Here is a 24,272-nt window from a genome sequence, read left to right on the forward strand (position 1 = left end):
CTGTGACGAAACGCGCCGCTCTTCTTTGGATCTTCTCTATCTCCTCCGTCAACCCGATCTGGTACGGATCCCACACTGATGAGCAATACTCAAGTATAGGTCGAACGAGTGTTTTGTAAGCCACCTCCTTTGTTGATGGACTACATTTTCTAAGGACTCTCCCAATGAATCTCAGCCTGGTACCCGCCTTACCAACAATTAATTTTATATGATCATTCCACTTCAAATCGTTCCGCACGCATACTCCCAGATATTTTCTGGGCAGTGTCTGGGCAGGGATTATTGGTGTCCACAATGCCTAGACAGAAGAATGTACCTGGAATTCCTGCAGAATTCTCTGCCAGGGCTGCTTGAGGACGGGATATGGCAATATAACTGGTTATGTGGTTTTTGCAGGACAGAGCATCACCCCACTTCACACATTACAGTTTGCCGATACCTCGACAACATCTTCCACGGATGTTTAATAGAACACAGAGGCCATGTGGCATGGCCTGCTAGATCACCGAACTTAAGCCCCCTAGATTTTTACTTCTGTGGGCATCTGAAAAGATTTGTATATGCTGAATCAGTTACTAATGCGATGACTCTTCAACAGTTTATGATGCTATTCAGAGATAGGCTAGAACCTGAGAAGGAGTGCAGCAATCCATGATGCAACGTGAACACATGAGCACTGCTACTTTGAACATCTATTGTGACGTGGATGTGATGCAGTTTTGTACTGAGTTCCAGGATAATTTGTTGTCGTTGTACACACACCATCCATTTCTTGACACATGTTCACAAGACGTTTTTCCTCCATTTCCAATCAGGGGCCCATCCCTGCAATTTGTTGGTTTTCTTAACGTTCATCCTGTATAAACCCTGTAAGTTTTGCAGCTCAGCAGGTGAAATATATATTTTCTATAAAAACCCATTTCATGTCAGAACCTGGTGTAGACAGTATCATGGCGAGGAGGTAGAAGCATCCTCGACAGAAGGACTTTGTTGTAAGCGACTGGACAGAAGGACTTCGTTGTAAGTGACTGGTCTAGTGCTGGTACAGAAGAAAACCAGGAGAAGGAGAAGAATGAGATATTCCTACCTGATAATATATGGGCTATAATTGTAGGTCCATCCAGCTGTGGCAAGACAAGTGCTCTCAGGTGACTGACAAACACTCACATGGAGTCCACTTTGAGCATGTGTGCGTTTTTTCAAAAATGCTGTTTAAGGCCAACTACTAGCTCCTGCAAAAGCTACTGCAATGTGTCAATGGTGTAACACACATGAAAGTCAGTCAGAGCAGTGAAATTCCCTTGCCATAAAAAGTAACGCCAAACGTGATATTCACATTTGATGACGTCACTATGGAAAATAAGGCTCAAATTCTACGATATTTCTGTTTTGGTTGTCATATGGGTGTTGACGTATTTTATTTGAGTCAGACCTACTCCAGAATCCCAAAAACTGGTGAGGAATAATGCAAACCTCATTATAGCCCTCAAACAAGACAATTTTTAAGCTGTTCAAGAGAAGATACAACACCTAAGGTTAGGACATATGGATCAAGACCAGACACTCAGAGACGCCTGTAACCCAGTTACTGAATCTCTCGATGAACTCTCAGAGAAATTACCCAATGATGAAGGTGTTGCTAATTTCATTAAGTGTCACAGCAATGCTAGGATAGACAAAATGTTTGGTGAGAGCAAACCATACATATTTGGCACGTAGCCTATAAGTTTAAAAGAAAAAAAAACAATACAGGCACATGATAGGGAATTTCAAAGAGCAGCTGGTCTAATGAACCTCAGTTTCCTAAATCCCGCCAAAACTATAAATCATTCACCCAAAGATCTGGAGATGTATGGGGACTGGTCTCCCTAGGGAAGCGGGAAACCAACGCAGTATAAAATACAGAACCATTATAAAACGTACATTAGATGTTCAGTATAGTATAGGTGATTGTACTGACATCCAGCATAAAAGAGTTAGCAATCAACCACTCCAGTATATGTACTATGATAATCCCAGTGAGCTAACAGATTGGCCACGACTGCTCAAGACATGAGCCAATGCTGGTAACACTTCTCATTCGAATAAGGTTGTTTCAATAAGAGATAGAGATACAGGAGTAATCGAATAAGTAAGGAGACAGTAGTTCAAGAACTGCATGAACCAGCACGCAAAACATATCCTCGTAGATATGTTATGATTAAAGGTTTGGATGACTTGTGGTAGGCTGATCTTGTAGATATGCGGCAATATTCACATACAACCAATGGGTTCAAATGTATTTTAATGGCCATTGACACAAACTCTAAATTCGGCCAGGCATTACCTGTGAAAACAAAAATGGGGAGATGTCACAGAGATGTTTGAGCATTTGTTGCAGACAGGGAAGAATCGATGCCCAGACAACCTCCAAACCAATCACAGTGGAGAGTTTTAGAGTATGTATTTCAGGACAGTGATGCAGCGATATGAAATAGATCACTACTCAACATTTACACACCTGAAGGTTAATATCATGGAACGTCTGAACAGACTAATAAAAGCTCAAGTATGTATACATTTTAATCTTCGATGGTCTTACAAATGGATGGATATTCTCCCAGAAATAATTGCACAGTATAATCGAACGAAACAAAGTACAGTAAAAAATGAGACAAATCGATGGTCATGACAATGGACTGACGGTTACAGCATACTATCGTATTAAAACGTTGGATCAAGATAAACAGAAATTTAATTTGGGTTATTTGTTGCATATCTCAAAACACAGCATTTGAGAAGTCATGCCTCCGAAACTGATTGAGCGAAAACCATGTTTGATAAAGTTAAGTTGGGCTTGGGTGTGAATTTCAAGCAAATTAAGAAAACTTAACATCATGCACTCAAGAAAAGACGACAACAATGAAGTAAAATAAGAAGCCAGGGCACGGATGTTTCAAAAACTGTACCCTTACAGCGATGTATGCGACGAAAAGCGCTCTGATGCATAAGGAACCAGTTAAAGCAACCTGGGTTCTGCTGATACCCAAGACATCAGGCAGACTTATTCCCCTCTTCTTTCCCGTCAGGTCTCTCAGTGATGGGTTCACTAGCTTCTGGTGCTCCGGCTATTGCCAGAACAGTCAAGAACGCACAGAATTCACAAGAGTAGCTAGAGGAGGCAAGCAGATATAACTACATGACGAAGCAGCAAAGTAGCAGCCATAGGAAAACGATTATACCTGAAAGCATACAAGTTTGCTAAGAAAAAATTCAGCATTCCAAGACACTGTGGAGTGTTTATGCAGGCTGTGGAGTGTTTATGCGGGATATATAACCGAAGACGAAGTGGATATCTCGGGAACGTGGAATTAAGAATTTAGATGTTGCTGGAGGACCAGGAATCCACTGACTGGCGTATGTTAAGAAAAATACAAATAATGTCTACTATTTCGACTCATTTGGAGAGCTGCAGCTGCCAGAACAGTTACAACGAGACTTCACACACAGCAGACGATTGATATGCAATTTCATCGCTACCAAGACTTTAATACTTACTTGTGTGCTAATACTGCATCACGTTCCTCCTAACGTTTACGAAAAAGCATACACAAGGAGGTAGATTAAGCATCCACTCGTCAGTCGACATTCAGATGCAGTGTAGTACATTCTGACTTCAAAAGAACGATCGCCATTATTAACCGCCAATTACTTCCCACATATTGATTTAAGCAATGGAGTGTGGAGTATCGCGCTGATCGAGCTAGAGACATACAACAGTATTCCGAATGTCAGAGGTTAAAACAAATAAACCTCATCTGGAAATCAATGGCAGAAAGAAATAATGGAAACAGTTGTTTTGTGTTCCAGGAACGATTTAAACAACGCTCTGGAAAAGCTAGTGTGGTACATGCAAACATCAATACTCTTAAATATGAAATAAAGACAGCAAATGATGCAATGATTGAAGTTAACCAGAAAGGTTCACTAGGGCAGTTACTGAGTTTCACAAAAGAGCAGATTTTGAAGAAGGACCCTAATAAATCTTACAGATCTGACCAGTCGGTGGATATACTTCCTGTCAGTACAATCTGTGTGAATCTTAACATCGCAACAGCTCCTTTCAAACAATGGATTGATTCGTACAATTTATGGATTCTTCCCATCAGTTGGAACTTGATATAAGATCGTTGAGACCCCTACCAACACTATATGAACATTGCATCCTGGAGCTGTGTATTGTGAACCCAGATAAGCAAGATGTCGACTTTCATGGTGAGGAAATCGTTGTACGACTACCCCTGAAGCGTAACCAGTAGTAACCTCGAATGTGCAGAGACCTGTCAGCAAAATTCAGCCACCCGGGAGCTGTCGAACATACACTCCTGGAAATGGAAAAAAGAACACATTGACACCGGTGTGTCAGACCCACCATACTTGCTCCGGACACTGCGAGAGGGCTGTACAAGCAATGATCACACGCACGGCACAGCGGACACACCAGGAACCGCGGTGTTGGCCGTCGAATGGCGCTAGCTGCGCAGCATTTGTGCACCGCCGCCGTCAGTGTCAGCCAGTTTGCCGTGGCATACGGAGCTCCATCGCAGTCTTTAACACTGGTAGCATGCCGCGACAGCGTGGACGTGAACCGTATGCGCAGTTGACGGACTTTGAGCGAGGGCGTATAGTGGGCATGCGGGAGGCCGGGTGGACGTACCGCCGAATTGCTCAACACGTGGGGCGTGAGGTCTCCACAGTACATCGATGTTGTCGCCAGTGGTCGGCGGAAGGTGCACGTGCCCCTCGACCTGGGACCGGACCGCAGCGACGCACGGATGCACGCCAAGACCGTAGGATCCTACGCAGTGCCGTAGGGGACCGCACCGCCACTTCCCAGCAAATTAGGGACACTGTTGCTCCTGGGGTATCGGCGAGGACCATTCGCAACCGTCTCCATGAAGCTGGGCTACGGTCCCGCACACTGTTAGGCCGTGTTCCGCTCACGCCCCAACATCGTGCAGCCCGCCTCCAGTGGTGTCGCGACAGGCGTGAATGGAGGGACGAATGGAGACGCGTCGTCTTCAGCGATGAGAGTCGCTTCTGCCTTGGTGCCAATGATGGTCGTATGCGTGTTTGGCGCCGTGCAGGTGAGCGCCACAATCAGGACTGCATACGACCGAGGCACACAGGGCCAACACCCGGCATCATGGTGTGGGGAGCGATCTCCTACACTGGCCGTACACCACTGGTGATCGTCGAGGGGACACTGAATAGTGCACGGTACATCCAAACCGTCATCGAACCCATCGTTCTACCATTCCTAGACCGGCAAGGGAACTTGCTGTTCCAACAGGACAATGCACGTCCGCATGTATCCCGTGCCACCCAACGTGCTCTAGAAGGTGTAAGTCAACTACCCTGGCCAGCAAGATCTCCGGATCTGTCCCCCATTGAGCATGATTGGGACTGGATGAAGCGTCGTCTCACGCGGTCTGCACGTCCAGCACGAACGCTGGTCCAACTGAGGCGCCAGGTGGAAATGGCACGGCAAGCCGTTCCACAGGACTACATCCAGCATCTCTACGATCGTCTCCATGGGAGAATAGCAGCCTGCATTGCTGCGAAAGGTGGATATACACTGTACTAGTGCCGACATTGTGCATGCTCTGTTGCCTGTGTCAATGTGCCTGTGGTTCTGTCAGTGTGATCATGTGATGTATCTGACCCCAGGAATGTGTCAATAAAGTTTCCCCTTCCTGGGACAATGAATTCACGGTGTTCTTATTTCAATTTCCAGGAGTGTAGAAGCGAGGATGACCACCTTCAACTTGTTAGAACTGGAAATGGCAGTGACTTTCAACTAGTCGGAATCTGTCGAAGGCAGAAGTGACGATGGCTCCAACTTGCTGGAACCTGTCAGCACCAGAAGCAGTGGTGACCTTCAACCATCCGCGAATTCTTAACGAGGGCAGGATGGGCGTAAGGTAACCGCACGCAACTCGCAGCATATAAAATCACCGCACACAACTCACAACATGGCACCTCACAACAGAGCAGCAAGATGGTAACACATGCGAATTACGAGTTTCTTGAATCAGTAGGTCTGAAATCTTGCAATAATGTCGTTTGATATAGCTAATCCCGTAGAATATGATGACTGTTTTATATGTCAGGGATATTTCTCGCATAAATCTTATGCTTCAGCCACAGTTAACAGGAACGATGTAATTAGGGCTGTCATCCAACACTAAGACGCTTTAACCCTCCCACGCAAGAGTTTCATACATCTTGAATCATTTACGAAAAGGGATAGTACTGCTGCAGTTGGATCGAAGCTTTCACGTAATGTTTTAGTGTTCCTGTTTCATGAGATACAACATGATCTTAACGGGGTAGAGATTGAATGTGCATGTAATGTGGGTATAACATTAGCTCTTAAAACATATGTCTCTGCTTCTCCCTCGGATCTGAAATATTTAGGAAAATGCTGGATGGTTCACAGACAAAAAATGTTCAAATGTGTGTTAATTCCAAACAGACCAAACTGCTGAGTTTATCGGTCCCTAGACTTACACACTACTTAAAGTAACTTTAACTTATGCTAAGACAAACACACACTCCCATGCCCAAGGGAGGACTCGAACCTCCGGCGGGAGGGGCCGCTTGACTGTTGCAGGCTAACTAACGCCAGAATCTACCTGAACTCCGAATTCTAACTGTATGATAATTTACACCTGCATTTGACATGTAAACTAGGTTCCGTGCTTCTTACTACGAAGAGGAAGGATGTGTACTAAGTCCACGGCCAATTCAATAGACTGGCGTCAGTCATCGTAATAAACTTCTCAAAACAGAACAAGATAGTTAAATCTGGATCTATAGATGTACGAACTGAATTTGAGTATTTTGCAGTTTTCCCAGAACACCATGTAGCATATGATCTAATTCTATATGACCATATAAATAACTATTGCCTACTCACTGGTGTTGTGAAGCAAGCTGTATAAATGAACAAGTGCTGCACCATACGGCATCTCAAGATGTGTCATAGGACGATCAAGGTTTCTGTGATGAAGAATGTAGACAGTTCATATTTAAAGAAGTTGCATTCATAGAATACACAGAAGAGGCTAGAATAATAGAGACATTTCATCACCAATGTCTTTCAAGGATGTGAAGTGTGCTAAAACATGGAGGAGTGAAAAGTGGTTAACATTTTTCTACCGCAGAATTCACTGGAATGACCCTGGTATATCTTTTAAAGATATGGTAAGGTTTGGGTTGGGTTGTTTGGGGAAAGAGACCAAACAGCGAGGTCATCGGTCTCATCGGATTAGGGCAGGACGGGGAAGGAAGTCGACCGTGCCCTTTCAAAGGAACCATCCCGGCATTTGCCTGGAGCGATTTAGGGAAATCACAGAAAACCTAAATCAGGATGGCCGGACGCGGGATTGAACCGTCGTCCTCCCGAATGCGAGTCCAGTGTGCTAACCACTGCGCCACCTCGCTCGGTGATATGGTAAGGTCACTTCGATTATTTGACCACACAAACACCATCATCCTTGTCAAAGGCGAGGAGAAGATTATATGGGTGCGTCAAATGTTCAGGTTTGCTGCTACTCAAGACCTGAAATTGCACGAGTGTCCTGCTCTCCATTGACTCAAGAGAAAGGAGATATGTGAACAAGGTGTTGCTGTGACTGCTTATGAAAATTTGAAACTACTTTTAAGTGATGAGAAATAAGTGAATTTTTTACGTCATAATATGTGTGTACTTCATTTCTTTCACACTTTTTAAGTATGTAACTTTGCCCAGATACCACATCTGTGGTTCTCCTCAAGCACAGGGGATATAATTTTAGACTTGATTGCTATATGTCTCCACAAGTGGAATGGTCACATGCTATTCTCTCATTACGAAACACGTGCTGCATGACAGGCATAATCCCATACAACCATCACGCATATTTTGTTATCCTCCATCTTAAACTTTACCCTCATGTTTAAAACTAATGTCATTTGTGTCTTTCACGTCTTTTATATATACGACTTGGATAGGTTTTCTGTAAACACGAACAGCAGAGACGTATGGCTACAAATTTTTTCGTCTATTCAGTTCTCACAGATACAATTTCATTCTTGAGGTACAATTTAATTCTCAAGGTACAATTTAGTTCTTGAGAAAGAGTTTGAGATACACTTTGGTTCTTAAGGTACAATTTAGTTCTTAAAATAAAATTTGTTTCTAATATTTCAATGCAGAGATACTAATATCTATGACTTGATACAATTTGGTTTTTCAATGCAGAGATCCTTTAAACTTACACTCTATTACTACAAGTACGGAAAAGACCTTCCACAGTCCACTCAATGGTAGTAACAATGGTTGAGAATACTTATAATTTTCAGAAGCACCGGTTGAGAATTATTTATTTTTTTTTTTTTACAATTTTCCAGGCCATAGTAGCACTGGTTGAGAATATTTTTACAATTTTACAGGGTGTAGTAGCACATATTGATATTATTTTCTAAATGGACTGGGACCTTTCTACACTAAACTGCTTGGCAGCAGGTGAAGATTAAACACTAGACTGTTTACATGGCTGCGAGAATGGCCGCGCGGTTTGAGGCACCATGTCACGGACTGCGCGACCCCTACCACTGGAGGTTCGATCCTCCCTCGAGCATGGGTGTGTGTGTTAATCTTAGCATAAGTTAGTTTAAGTAGTGTGTAAGTCTAGGGACCGATGACCGCAGCAGTTTGGTCCCATAGGAATTCACACACATTTGAATATGAACTGTTTACATGATGTGCAGGGACTATGTAGAATGCCCACATTTTGCAGCACGGATGGTTAGCATACATTTTTACGAATGCACATAGTGCACAGTTAATTCAGCATACACAGTGTGTACATATATTTGCACACTCACAAACACATATTTACAGTAAAAAGATTGACACTGTTACCACAACCATAAATGAGCGATACCATTCTGCATACATACATTATTCACAACAACTACCACACTTACTCTTACTCTCATTTATGCACCACTCTCATCAAGTGGATAGTGTGTATATGGGCGTGTTTCAGTCCCATCATCACAGATGACTTGTTTATTATCATGAGCTGACAAACAGATTGTAGACTGCAGCACAGTGTACATGTCATGCCCTTAAGACCAAATTATAGTTTGTGATGGCTGTGACGGAGTGTGGCGAACATGAATGCACAGGTAATGTAAATAGTCTTCAGTCTCATGGGCCCTTGATGTTGCATGACACATGCCCTCTGCCCACATCTGGGTGGCATCTTACAATGTGTGATATACATACATCTTGGATTGTCGACCCACAAACTCCACAATCAATAACCCACATGCCTTGTCTTTCATCAGGCTGATAACCTTATTGTTCTGTGGAACAATAATGTAAGGATTATTGGTCGTGTATCAGGATGTGTCGATTTCTTCACCATGGCACCTCATTACTTTACATGGATCGCAGTTACTACCCAATAGATGAAGCTATTTGTATACATATAAAGTAACTTAGTATCAGCGAAATAAGATTTTCTAAACTTATAATGGAATTGCTACCCATGAAATTTGGATAGGTCTAGTATACACTTGCCAATATAGACATGTTTCATTCATTAGACTGCAGTCTTTAACATCTTCACAGCAACTAAGTTCTTTTTGAAGATAGTGACCCACTTGAAATTTGATCTGGCGAAATACTTCCTTACACCCCAGAGCCCATCCCAACACAAAGTAATAAAATTTCCGCGCTATTTTCTCAAATTTTTCATTGTTTGACCGAAAACTGCATTATTCATCAATTTATAAACGTATTTTTCGAAATCATTTTTCATGGATGCCCTCTGTTTCGTATTCAAATCAGTATACTCTATCAACCAGGATGACAGCGTGAAGGAGATAGCCTAACTGTAATTAGCTCCATCCATAAATCGGACATTGCTGGGGATTTCTTTGATGCATGACATGCACTATGTGATCAAAAGTATCTGGACACCCCCAACAACATATGTTTTTCATATTAGGTGCATTGTGCTGCCACCTACTGCAAGGTACTCCATATCAGTGACGTCAGTATTTATTAGACATCGTGAGAGAGCAGAATGGGGTGCTCCGCAGAGCTCAAATGCATCTTATGCTGTCCTGCAAATTCCGAGAAATGGATGGGTCTGACGGCTCTCTCTGAAACTTTACCACCATCTTACTTCCACTTATACAGGGTATAAACATGACTTTCTTCTTATTTTTTTCATCTGGCAATAACAGGATGTTCACATGCATCTATGCTGTCCTGCAAATTACGTGAAATGGATAGGTCCGACGACTCTATCTGAAACTTTACCACCATCTTACTTGCACTTATACAGGATATAAACATGACCTGATAACCTGATATACCAGTATTCTGTGCCTCAAATTTAAGTATGTCTTGGGGTTTAACGGGGAACTTGATATGATCGAAGTTATAAGACCTATGAACAACAATTGCATTGAGTTGTACATTTAATATTTCTTTCACAAGCTAGGAATGGCCACAAAAACAATAACGATCTTCATTTTTGACAATAATACATGCCTGCTTGGCTTCTATATCACCTCAAGTTCGGTATAGCTTCATTGACTCGATCATGGACAAGCCTATGGATGTTCAGATGCTTTACCTGAGCCTCTAAGTTGCATCTCAGAAAACTTGTCATGTATAGCATTCAAGGTGAAACCTTCAAACCATGTTTCAATTGATGTGCTCCATGATACCACTCCATTTCTCCCCCAAATATGGATGATGCTGATCTCCTCTGCAGCACCACCTCGTTTGGGAGGAGGGGTGGTGAGGGGGGGGGCGGTGGAGGGGAGGAGCATGAGCTCAGAGGACAACACTGCACTGCAATTAATGGAGATGTACCACAGGCGTTTAATAAGGCGAGCGAGCTCTCTCTCCAGCAGAGGAAGGCAAGCTTTCAGAAACTCTACTGGATCTTTGTACCAACCTGCTGGGTTCTCAGTTCATGAGAATGAGATTCACTCATCAAAATCATCATCAGTCACCACGCAGTTTAGCTCTGGGATGGCAATACTAACCTGGTGCTGATCACTATTACGATGACAGAGGCGGCTCCTGCCAACCACAGAAGCACTATAGCTAATTGTTGATTGGGTAGGACGCTGCTAACTGCCTTCCTTGACTCAGTGGGAGGAACCGGGCTGGGGTGATGCAAGCTGACTAGATGTACCAGAAGCATGGCCTACCCCTGCTCCAGATGGCTTACGCAGAGGTGGTGGTGTCCCAGGAACTGGTGGTAAGTCTCCCATGGATGCCAGAGTGGGGTGGAGCCAGCAGTGGGGGGAGTAGAAGGTGAAGAGAAATGGGGGGGGGAGGGGAGGCGGAGATGCCCAGAGAGAGGAGGGAGAGGGACGTTAAGACGTATATCCGATTCCCGTACATATTTAGCAATTGTGAAGCATGCCAGGTTTGCAACTACATATTATAAAAATGCATTTTTATATGTTCCACATCTCCTCCGAAACCACTGGACCAATTTCACTCAAACTTGGTACACATGTCACTTACTGCCTGGAAAAAATCACGGGGATAACAACCATCTTCCAATCAAACGGATAAGGGTGGGGGTGTAGGCCTTGACTCGTGAATACCCAGATTTTTCATCCAGTATTAGTGAGTTGTTACAAACCTTATAGATAATTTCAAATCTTTAGGAACCTTTTTTTCGCTGACCTCCCCCCCTCCCCTCCCCTCCCCCCCCCCCCAAGTAACAATGAAAAGGAAGAAGTTTATCGCTTATTACATTTTCACTGCATGTACACACTGTATGATACACAGCTACCATCTGCACCATCCGGTATTTGAGAAAGAGAGCACTTGGTAGAGACTTCAATCTACCCTCGATTTGTTGGCGAAAATACATGTTCAAAGCCGGTGGTAGACAGAAAACACCTTCCGAAATTGTACTAAATGCTTTCTCTGAGAATAACTTTGAACAATTAGTTCATGAGCCCACACGAATTGTAAATGGTTGCGAAAACACACTTGACCTCTTAGCCACAAATAATCCTGATCTAATAGAGACCGTCATGGCGGATACAGGGATTAGTGAACACAAGGTTATTGTAGCGAAGCTCAAAACCATATCAAGCAAAACCACTAAAAATAAACGCAAAATGTATCTATTTAAAACAGCAGATAAAAATTCGCTTGATGCCTTCCTAAGAGAGAGTCTGCATTCCTTCCAAGCTAATTGTGTAATTGTAGACCAGAAATGGCTCAAATTCAAAGATACAGTATCGACAGAAATAGATAGATTCATACCGCATAAGTTAATAAGAGACGGGACTGATCCACCATGGTACACAAAACACGTCAGAACACTGTTGCAGAAACAACGATAAAAGCATGTCGAATTCAGAAGAACGCGAAATCCCCAAGACTGGCTAAGTGTCACAGAAACTCGAAATTTAGTGCGGACGTCAGTGTGAGATGCTTTTAATAGTTTCCACAATGAAATATTCTCTCAAAATATGGAAGAAAAGCCAAAGAGATTCTGGTCGTATGTAAAGTACACCAGTGGCAAAAAACAGTCAATACCGTCACTGCACGATAGCGATGGAAATGTTACCGATGATGGTGTCACTACAGTGGAGTTACTAAATACAGTTTTCCGTAATTCCTTCACGAAAGAAGACGAAGTAAATATCCCAGAATTCGAAACCAGAACAGCTGTTAGTATGACATAAAAGTAGATATCTTAGGTGTAGCGAAACAACTCAAATCGCTTAAGAAAGGCAAGTCTTCCAGTCCAGATGGTACACCAGTCAGTTTCCTTTCAGAGTTCAAAATGGTTCAAATGGCTCTGAGCACTATGGGGCTCAACATCTTAGGTCATAAGTCCCCTAGAACTTAGAACTACTTAAACCTAACTAACCTAAGGACATCACACACACCCATGCCCGAGGCAGGATTCGAACCTGCGACCGTAGCAGTCCCGCGGTTCCGGACTGCAGCGCCAGAACCCCTCGGCTACCGCGGCCGGCTCCTTTCAGAGTATTCAGACACAATAGCTTCTTTCTTAGCACAAATATACAACCGCTCACTTGACGAAAGGTCTGTTCCTAAAGACTGGAAAGAAGCACAGGTCACACCAATATTCAAGAAAGGAAATAGAAGTAACCCACTGAATTACAGACCCCTATCACTGACCTCGATTTGCAGCAGGATATTGGAGCATATACTGTAATCCAACATTATGAATCACCTTGAAGAAAAAGACTTATTGATACATAACCAACACGGATTCAGAAAACATCGTTCTTGTGCAACACAGCTAGCTCTTTATTCCCATGAAGTAATGAGTGCTGTCGACAAGGGATCTCAGATCGATTCCATATTCCTAGATTTCCAGAAGGCTTTTTGATACCGTTCCTCACAAGCGACTATTACTCAAATTGCTTGCATATGGAGTATCGTCTCAGTTGTGTGACTGGATACGTGATTTTCTTTCAGAGAGGTCACAGTTCGTAGTGATAAACGGTAAATCATCGAGTAGAACAGAAGTGATATCTGGCGTTCCGCAAGGTAGTGTCATAGTCCCTCTGCTGTTCCTGATTTACATAAATGAGCTAGGTGATAAGCTGTACAGCCCCCTTGGATTGTTTGCAGATGACGCTGTAATTTACCGTCTAGTAAAATTATCAGACGATCAATTCCAATTACAAAATGATCTAGAGAGAATTTCTGTATGGTGCGAAAAGTGGCAATTGCCACTAAACAAAGAAAAGTGCGAGGTCTTCCCCATGGGTACTAAAAGAAATCCGATAAATTTTGGGTATACGATAAATCGCACAAATCTAAGGGCTGTCAATTCGACTAAATACCTAGGAATTACAATTACGAGCAACTTAAATTTGAAAGACCACATAGATAATATTGTGGGGAAGGCGAAATAAAGACTGCGCTTTGTTGGCAGTACACTTAGAAGATGCGACAAACCCACTTAAGAGACAGCCTACATTACACTTGTCCGTCCTCTGCTGGAATATTGCTGCCCAGAATGGGATCCTTAGCACGTAGGATTGACGGAGGACATCGATAAAGTGCAAAGAAGAGCAGCTCGTTTCGTGTTGTCGAGCAAGAGGGGTGAGAGTGTCACTGATATGATACGCGACTTGCTGTGGCATTCACTGAAACAAAGGCGGTTTTCCTTGCGGTGAGATCTATTTACGAAATTTCAATCATCAACTTTCTCTTCCGAATGCGTAAATATTTTGTTGACACCCACCTACGTAGGGAGAAATGATCATCATAATAAAATAAGAGAAATCAGAGCTCGAACGGGAAGATTTAGGTGTTCCTTTTTCCCACGCGCCATTCGAGAGTGGAATGGTAGAGAAGTGAACCCTCTTCCAGGCACTTAAGTGCGAATTGCAGAGTGACCATGTAGATGTAGATGTAGGCACTCGCAACAAAATTTACGCATACTTTCATATCTTTACAAAAATTTTCTGTTTTACACCCTACACGAAATGAAAGTTTGTTGCTTACTACAGTTACAGTTCAGCTGTTCACGCAGTAAAACTGTCGCATCAGGAGAGATGTTTTAATTTATTACTTCTTTACTAATAACTTCATTCCCAACACATTTTGCAGACGTTGTTCACATACAGCACTGAAAATGCATGCAAAATTGTATCTTTGTACAGAACACAGTCCAACAGATAAGACGTCATAAACACTGAGATGCATGAAAAACTGCCGCATCACGCGTACTCCTTTGGCAACACATTTAACATGCAGTATCCATGTATGACACTGAATATACCTACAAAATTTTATCATTGTACAGCACAGAGAGAGGTGAAGGGGCAGACAGACGGAGGAAGGGAAGACAAGGAGAAGGACAGGGAGAAGTGGTAGGAGATGGACAGAGAGAGGGGGGGAGAAGCAGCTGAACAGAGAGAATGAGAGAACTGTAACATAATGCGTAGGTAGGCGAGTTATTCAGCCGCCTGGAACTGTTACGAGGTGAGGTGAATGTGCGCATGAAGCTGAGCGCTGGCGGACAACCCCAGGGCAGTCAGAGCACCGCGGCCAGTCCAGCCGCAGCGCCGTTGTTGGCAGGCCCAGGTGCAGGTGCAATGGCTTGACAGGAAACGGGTAAACCCCAAAGTTGGATATTTGGACAGCATTCGGTCATTTAGAACGATGCAGAACACGCCAGCAATGGAGGGCTTTCCAATAAACAAAAGGTGGTTTCCTACAGTTCCTTGAAATTCTATAATAATTTAATCATATAATGAAGCAAATCTCAATACGCCTGAAACCTCAGAAAAATGTGGCGCAGCCATTTACACAACAATAATTTCAATATCTTTAACACTACAGAATATTTCACAGTGACTACATATTTTCAGAATGAACCTTAGAATTAACAGCTTCTAAGCACTTCATGTGATTTCAACAAATGGTATCTCAGATGACAGCATTGCACTATAGCTATCATCCCTGGAAGCTACATATCTGATCTATTTATTGATTTATTACATTTTTTAGATCCTTTTCGTTATGCAAAAGTTTGACAGAACACTGTATTCTCCACAATAACACAGAAAATGACTGCAGTATGAGCCTCTCCCACCTCATCAGACTTACATATTTATTTAACGAATATGCTACTGAAACTTCCTGGCAGATTAAAACTGTGTGCCGGACCGTGTCTCGGACTCGGGACCTGTGCCTTTCGGGGGCATGTGCTCTACTGGCTGAGCTACTTCACAGTTTTAATTCCGCCAGTACCTCGTGTCCTCCCTTACACAGCTGTGAGGACGGGGCGTGAGTCGTGCCTGGGTAGCTCAGATGGTAGAGCACTTGTCCGCGAAAGGCAAAGGTCCTGAGTTTGAGTCACGGTCCGGCAGTTTTAATCTGCCAGGAAGTTTCATACAGCGCACACTCCGCTGCATAGTGAAAATTTCAATTCTGGAATATGCTACTGTTTTGCCAGAAACTCATTGAACTATTGATTGCGGTTACTGACACAAAATCATGGTAATTTAAGTGGTGGTCAGTCGCATGTGTTAACTGACCACCATTAAAACTATGCCAAAAGACGCTTCTGTCAACCAGGCATAAATAATTTTTAAAACAATATTTAGGACAATCTGCTGTCATTTAATGTAAGATCGCTGGTTTATTTTTTACGAGCAAACATTTATTTATAATTATTGTAAATGATCTGTGTGACTGAATGTTTATAACATTTTTTTTATTTAAACTTGTTGTAACATATTAGTTTAGTGCTGGAAGTAGTGAGGTTGAGTCAATCATGCCTGCAGAACTAAGAATGACGTATTCTGGGAGGGATGGCCTTCAGCCAACGGAGAAGGAGGCAGTGGCGGCACACGACTGGAGTCAAATGGAGACAGAGTTCTTTTTCCGAGTAGTGCACTCAGGGGAGCGATTCCGGGCACTTCTTCGTTTAGACGAGGAAGAGGACACTGGTACGCAAGTAGGTGCAGAGGGCAGAACCCCCCCCCCCCCCCCATTGTGGTATCATATGGTCGTTGATCGAGTGGGTAGTAGATTTTGGCCGGTGAACAGCCGCTATGAGACTTTAACTTCTGAAGGCTCTTTTAGGTTAGATCTCCAAGGAGAAGAGCACTTTTACGTTTGTATCTGAAGAAGGCAGATCTGCCTGTGGAAAGGACCGGTAACTGACCATGTAGGTGATAGATTCTGGGTAATGAACAGGCGCTATAAGACCAACTTTTTCCGATTGCGTTACGAAACAGAATAGATAAAGTATGAGTTTCTATTCGTTATCTCGTGTGTGATATTTTGTAAATTGTCATACTGGACTCTGAACTGGAGAATATTTCGTGAATTATGACCACAAAATTGACTCAGTTTTCGCGCATATTGAATAACTATGCCGCTTGGGGATTCTGCTACCATTCTCCTAACGCCCTCAATGCAACTTTACGGCATTTGATAAGATTATTTCCTGTCTGTATTTTAACTGGATATCGTAGGACCACTTTCCGTTTAGGTAAGATATACTTTCACGAATAACGTTCTTCAACATAATTCGCTGCCGTCTACATCAATTACAGACATTGGAACAGAACCATTTCCTTAATTATTCATTTCGCAGTTCTAGCAAATGCATAGACTATTTGACTGCAGGATCACAGCTACAGGATATTTATTACCGCTAGTTAGCTGCTGGGTGTGAAAGCAGACGTGTGCGGCTCGACCCTATGATTACATCGAGCTATTCTTATTAAACAGAGTCGTGCATAGCCCAAGTACCGAAGGTACTAGCAACATCTTGTAAGGTCGCAAACTGGTTTTCTCGTATAGACTGCTGGACAGAGAGCTACTACTTAGGTAATGTCGCAAACCCACTACATAATCTTTTCTTGCGTGAATGATGTAGATGACGTTGCTTATACCTGCTTCGCTTGTTGGTGCTAAAATGCTTACCATTTATGCTAGTCATTTGAGTATACCAGGCATGTAGCCACTTCATGCCAGTTTGTGATTTGTTGCCTGCTGCCTTCTTGGCGTTTCAATTGTAATGGTCAGCAGAGTGCTTCCCAGTTCTCTCTGCGTCAAAAATCTTTTACTGCTTCATCTATTCTTAAACTCGGTTCATTCAATGCTTCGCCCAGACCGTCCATTTCCATTTTCAGATTCTCCATATTAACATCTACGATATCTTCCCTGCTGCCTCCACGATGCCATGTGGCTGCTCCACAGTAGCTGTCACTGCCTCACTGCTGCTACTTCTGTCACAGTGGCCGAGCCTCGCTGAACAATCCCCGAGAACGGAATTCTAGTTTCCACTCCGCACTGTGGGTTTAACTTCAGCCCTTAAGCCCCTATGCAAACTGGATTATTGATCCCCTGTCAGTTCCCATACAAAGGTCTGTCTATTTTCTAAGCAAATCCCAGACCAGAGCCCAAATTTAGTTATGCATTGATGCTTGTATATGACCAGCTAAATTACAGTTCTTCGTTATAATTACAGTGTGGGACTTAAACCAGTGATTGACTCTATTACTGCTTTAGGTCACCTGGCTAGTCTTAGGGGAGGATCTAATATCCTGGAAACATCTGAAAATTTTTGAGCGTCGTATTATTGGCGAAAGAGGAAGTCACCTTCTGTTTTCTAGGTCTTGTCCAGATCGGACGTATTTAGGCGCACCGCCATTAATACTACATTTTTTTCATTATTTTATACACGAGTTGCAACGAAACGGCACTCGAAATTGCACAATTCGAGTCACAATGTAAGTGTAGTAATTTTAAATTGTGTTTTTATTTCAGAATATAGTTATTACCAAACTATGTATGTTTTATTTTGTATCTTTAGTCGTTGTAAGATTGTTGGGTGACCTGGCATGGCTAAAGGTTCCGTACTTTTAAGCAAAAAGTCGTCCAGCTCGATCCACCGTCGTCTCCGGGTGCTGTTTGATAACGAAGTCCGATTTTAGTGAAAACACAGGGAGAAGAAACATGATTAAAAATACATGAACGGACCTTTAACAGAAAAATGCCATTCTCAAGCTCCGAGAGTTTGTATGAAACATGTTTTACCTATCCGTAAACTTAATTGATATCTATTTAATATACATTAATATAATTCGCTGTATGGTCTTGATCCAGTTACGAATGAGCAAAAAAAATTAATTAAATTGGTGACCATGACAGGAAGCATTGTTATATGTACTATATTGTCTTCCTTTTGTTACATGTTTATTGCAAACGACGTTCGGGATATGAGACGGAAATACTTTGAAGTAAGACAAATTACAGGATTCTATGTCATCAGCTGAAATTACACTGCAATCGCGGATACAAGGTAAAGCACCGCATCTTTTACATCAGCAATCTTGCCCAAGCGCTATGTATCATCATAGCTTGCTTGGTAGAGCTATCATAATTTTCCGTTTCCGTAGCAGTGATTTTAAGCTACATCACGGTTTCCAAAATTATTTACATTACTCATACAGTGCAACAATAGAGTTTTATCAGATCACAATATGGCCGACTTTACTTCTGTACGACGTAATATGGCGTGCAGCCATTAGTATTCAAAATTCCACCATTACTTTCGACAATTAATTTTCACATTCAGACATTGTCGCGCAGCGAGATTAATTTTTACATTTATTCTGATTACACATACGAGTTTAAATTTTTATACATTACGTGTGGCATGTTACAGACCGGAAAACAATTAGCAAAGATGGAGAACCAGAGACTGCAAACACAGACGCAATCCGACTCTGACATGCCATTAAATAATGAAAGTGACATTACGGTTGACTCGAATACTAGCGAGCGACGTGTTATTGACTATTCTGGCGACGCAATTTTAGAAAATAGACTGTCTACCAGTAATATGTCTAAATCTAGTTCCGAACCCATTTTTGTGTCTGACGTCATGTCTAACGACGTGGCGGTGGCGGAACAGTTGCACATCACTAGTATTTGCAAAAACAGACATGATGTCTTATGGGACAACAGCAATCAGTGATTTTATAATGTTACTTAAAATCTGTCTTAATTGCAATTTTTTTTTATTATTCATATGACCGGTTTCGGTTCATTCAGAACCAACTTCAGATCTGATATTTCAGTTACAGGAGTAACCCGTCCAAATCCAGCAACTTTTACATGCATGTGAAAGTTGCTGGATTTGGACTGGTTACTCCTGTAACTGAAATATCAGATCTGAAGATGGTTCTGAATGAACCGAAACCGGTCATATGAATAATAGAAAAAAAATTTGCAATCAAGACGGATTTTAAGTAACATCACTAGTATTGCCAGAATGTTCGATGCTATTATGAAACAAAAGACACAATATGACCAACAGATGATGTCTGTATGTGCAACTCTGAAAACAGCTCATGACGAGATGAAAATATTACATTATGAAATTAATCAGATTTAGCTGCACTTAAAACGTCAAAGAACACTCTGTGTAGCCGTGTTGAGGAGATAAATAAGATTGACTGGACAAGTGTCCGACCTCAACGCGAAATTTTCAGAGCTTTCACTACGACAATAAAACACAATTAAAGATGTGACAGATATGCAAGCACAAGTTAACAATCTCAGTAAAACATGCGAGTCTGTAGTTACTCAGATTAAATCTTATCCGACAGTGCACAATGATATAAAAACGCGTATTGCCGATGTCGAAAACAAGGTTGTCACAATTGACAAACAGCTTTCTGATAAAGTGAGACTACTCACTGACAACCATTCCTCATGCATCAATAGAGAACTTCATAGTTGCACAGAGCAAAAAGACGAATGTTTTGACGAGAGCTTACAAGAAAAATTGCCTGCTCTTGTCCACGACACTGTAGCGAAATTTATAAATGGCAACAAACACTAACTCAGTCAAGCAGCACAATCTGCCGCTGCGCAATCGCTACAGTTTGACAATTACGTACAACCAGTGTGCAATGACGGTAGTAGCAAGCAAAACACACAGTCTGGCAATGAACACAAGTACATTTATGACGCAAACACACCGCACGCTACGTACTTACAACAACAGTATGCACCTCGACATGACACACTGCATTGCAGTCGTGATAATATCAACAGCATTTTCCTTGTCATTCGCCAGTTGCACCTTACAGTAATCATTCTGAATCTAAACATTACTATAATGCCAAGGAAGAGGAGAGCCTCATAAAACATACACAATTTCAGCCATTTATACCTGAAACAAGAACAGTACATCCTGTCATCTTTCTTAAAGCCTTCAGAGATGCATTTCCTCGTACGTGGAGTGACCGTAAGAGGATATCTTATGCTGTCGGTCACATCAAAGGCGACGCAGCTGTATGGGCGTATAATGAAGCCGACAGATGCGTCACGTACCAACAATTTTTTTTATCTAAATTTTAGTCACAATCTGTACAAGAACGACTTCGTAGGCAGATTGTGTGTCCTGAACCATTCAATACTAAGCACGGCAATTTGCGCCGGTATTTTGAGTAATATTTAAGTACGGGACATTTCCCTGACGAGCCGGTTGCAACGCGCGACATCCTCCGCGCATTGAAGGTAAGACTGCCGTTTGATATCAAAGAAAAACTTCTGCACATCCTAGACAATGACGCAGAGTATTTTCTCACAGTGCTCGATTCTGCTGATATGCTTTACGAGGACCAGCGTTCCGTACGGCAAAACAATTGCTACAATATTTACACCAGCGCCATGCAAAATATGCAGGGTAGCCAACCGAATTCCGGCGCGCCGGCTGCGGTCGGGCACGCAAGCACGCAAGCCAACAGAATCAACCGCTTCAAATGGCAAATGTATATACACAACAAAACCTACATGCTCAACACAACACAAACAGCAATTATAACACTTCTTATTCTACTGGCGGTAATCCAAATAAGAGACAGCGCAACAACAACAACAATTACAACGGTAATAATAATTATCAAAATGGTAACAAAAATTGTAAGAGAAGCAAAAATAACTATAACTCCCCACCAAACCAGCAACGGACCTGGAGTAATAACAACTACGCTGCCCAGGGTCAAAACACAGCGACAGCACAGCAGCAAAACAATAATACAGGCCAGTGACAATTGACGCCGCCGCAAATGCAAATTCAGAACTGGAATGCAGCTACGAACCCGCAGGTTAGTCAAAACACGAAAACGCAGCGACCGCCACAGCTCGGAGACTGGAATAAACAATACCCCAATGTAAACATTATCGGAGTAAATAATGATACTCGACCTCCGTCTGTGCCTGCACCCACTACAAATGTGACGGCGTCAAATTAAAAACAGGCAATACTGTGCCCCAGGTCGTGGCTGTGGAAGAACTGGGGGTTGACTTCAACTTAAATTTATATTTGACATACCCACTTTGCAATGGCACAATGATCATGTACCTGACACTTGTATACAACAATCATCATTACTCATAAGGTATAATCATAACGAAAACTTGTCTGATGAACTGTTACAAGAGAACACACAATGTCGTTCATCATCCAATGAAATTTTTTTGGCATCAGCTACTGGTGTTGTGGGTGCTACTATTATTCTGGACACAGGAGCGGCTGTTAGTGCCTTGTTCTATGATTTTTACAAGAAAATGTGTGAGTTTGAACCCGTACAGAGTATCCTGTCCAAAACTGTAAAATTTTAACTGCCATAGGCAATGAGTCTTCTATGGTTAAGAGCAGGTATTTGCTACAGTCAAGGTAGGTAATGGAATCGTACAATGGCCATTCCTCATCGTCCAAAACCTGGTCACTAATTGTATTTTAGGTTTAGATATATTGTGCGAGAAGGACAGCACTATTGAATTCTCCCAACGTAAATGTCTTAGAGATAAGGGCAGTGAAATTTCAATTGATCTGGATACCAGGACTCTGAAGCACGATAACTGTCGTACAGGGTACAAGATTCAGTTAATACAGGACACTGACCATGTTGACACAGAGACACATGCACCCGATGCCGAATCTGAGGACTTGAAAACTTTAATTAGTAATAAGTTATTAGAAACAACAGCTGTCACACATGATGAACGTAATGAACTTTATGATGTTTTGTCCAAGTATATACAAGTACACTCCTGGAAATTGAAATAAGGACACCGTGAATTCATTGTCCCAGGAAGGGGAAACTTTATTGACACATTCCTGGGGTCAGATACATCACATGATCACACTGACAGAACCACAGGCACATAGACACAGGCAACAGAGCATGCACAATGTCGGCACTAGTACAGTGTATATCCACCTTTTGCAGCAATGCAGGCTGCTATTCTCCCATGGAGACGATCGTAGATCTGCTGGATGTAGTCCTGTGGAATGGCTTGCCATGCCATTTCCACCTGGCGCCTCAGTTGGACCAGCGTTCGTGCTGGACGTGCAGACTGCGTGAGACGAAGCTTCATCCTGTCCCAAACATGCTCAATGGGGGACAGATCCGGAGATCTTGCTGGCCAGGGTAGTTGACTTACACCTTCTAGAGCACGTTGGGTGGCACGGGATACATGCGGACGTGCATTGTCCTGTTGGAACAGCAAGTTCCCTTGCCGGTCTAGGAATGGTAGAACGATGGGTTCGATGACGGTTTGGATGTACCGTTCACTATTCAGTGTCCCCTTGACGATCACCAGTGGTGTACGGCCAGTGTAGGAGATCGCTCCCCACACCATGATGCCGGGTGTTGGCCCTGTGTGCCTCGGTCGTATGCAGTCCTGATTGTGGCGCTCACCTGCACGGCGCCAAACACGCATACGACCATCATTGGCACCAAGGCAGAAGCGACTCTCATCGCTGAAGACGACACGTCTCCATACGTCCCTCCTTTCACGCCTGTCGCGACACCACTGGAGGCGGGCTGCACGATGTTGGGGCGTGAGCGGAAGACGGCCTAACGGTGTGCGGGACCGAAGCCCAGCTTCATGGAGACGGTTGCGAATGGTCCTCGCCGATACCCCAGGAGCAACAGTGTCCCTAATTTGCTGGGAAGTGGCGGTGCGGTCCCCTACGGCACTGCGTAGGATCCTACGGTCTTGGCGTGCATCCGTGCGTCGCTGCGGTCTGGTCCCAGGTCGACGGGCACGTGCACCTTCCGCCGACCACTGGCGACAACATCGATGTACTGTGGAGACCTCACGCCCCACGTGTTGAGCAATTCGGCGGTACGTCCACCCGGCCTCCCGCATGCCCACTATACGCCCTCGCTCAAAGTCCGTCAACTGCACATACGGTTCACGTCCACGCTGTCGCGGCATTCTACCAGTGTTAAAGACTGCGATGGAGCTCCGTATGCCACGGCAAACTGGCTGACACTGACGGCGGCGGTGCACAAATGCTGCGCAGCTAGCGCCATTCGACGGCCAACACCGCGGCTCCTGGTGTGTCCGCTGTGCCGTGCGTGTGATCATTGCTTGTACAGCCCTCTCGCAGTGTCCGGAGCAAGTATGGTGGGTCTGACACACCGGTGTCAATGTGTTCTTTTTTCCATTTCCAGGAGTGTATTTAGCAAACGACCAGGTGTGATCAACACATATGAGTATAAAATAGAAGTTAAGCCTCACCAGATTTTCTTCCACAAAACCTGTAATATGCTACTATCCCAACGACCTGCTGTGTGGCACGAGTTGAAACAAATGTTAGAGAGGAAAATTATCGAATCTTCCACGTCACCTAACTGCAGCCCTTTACTTGTTG

The sequence above is a fragment of the Schistocerca serialis genome, chromosome 1 (assembly GCF_023864345.2).
Source record: "Schistocerca serialis cubense isolate TAMUIC-IGC-003099 chromosome 1, iqSchSeri2.2, whole genome shotgun sequence".
NCBI classification, from domain to species: Eukaryota; Metazoa; Arthropoda; class Insecta; order Orthoptera; family Acrididae; genus Schistocerca; species Schistocerca serialis.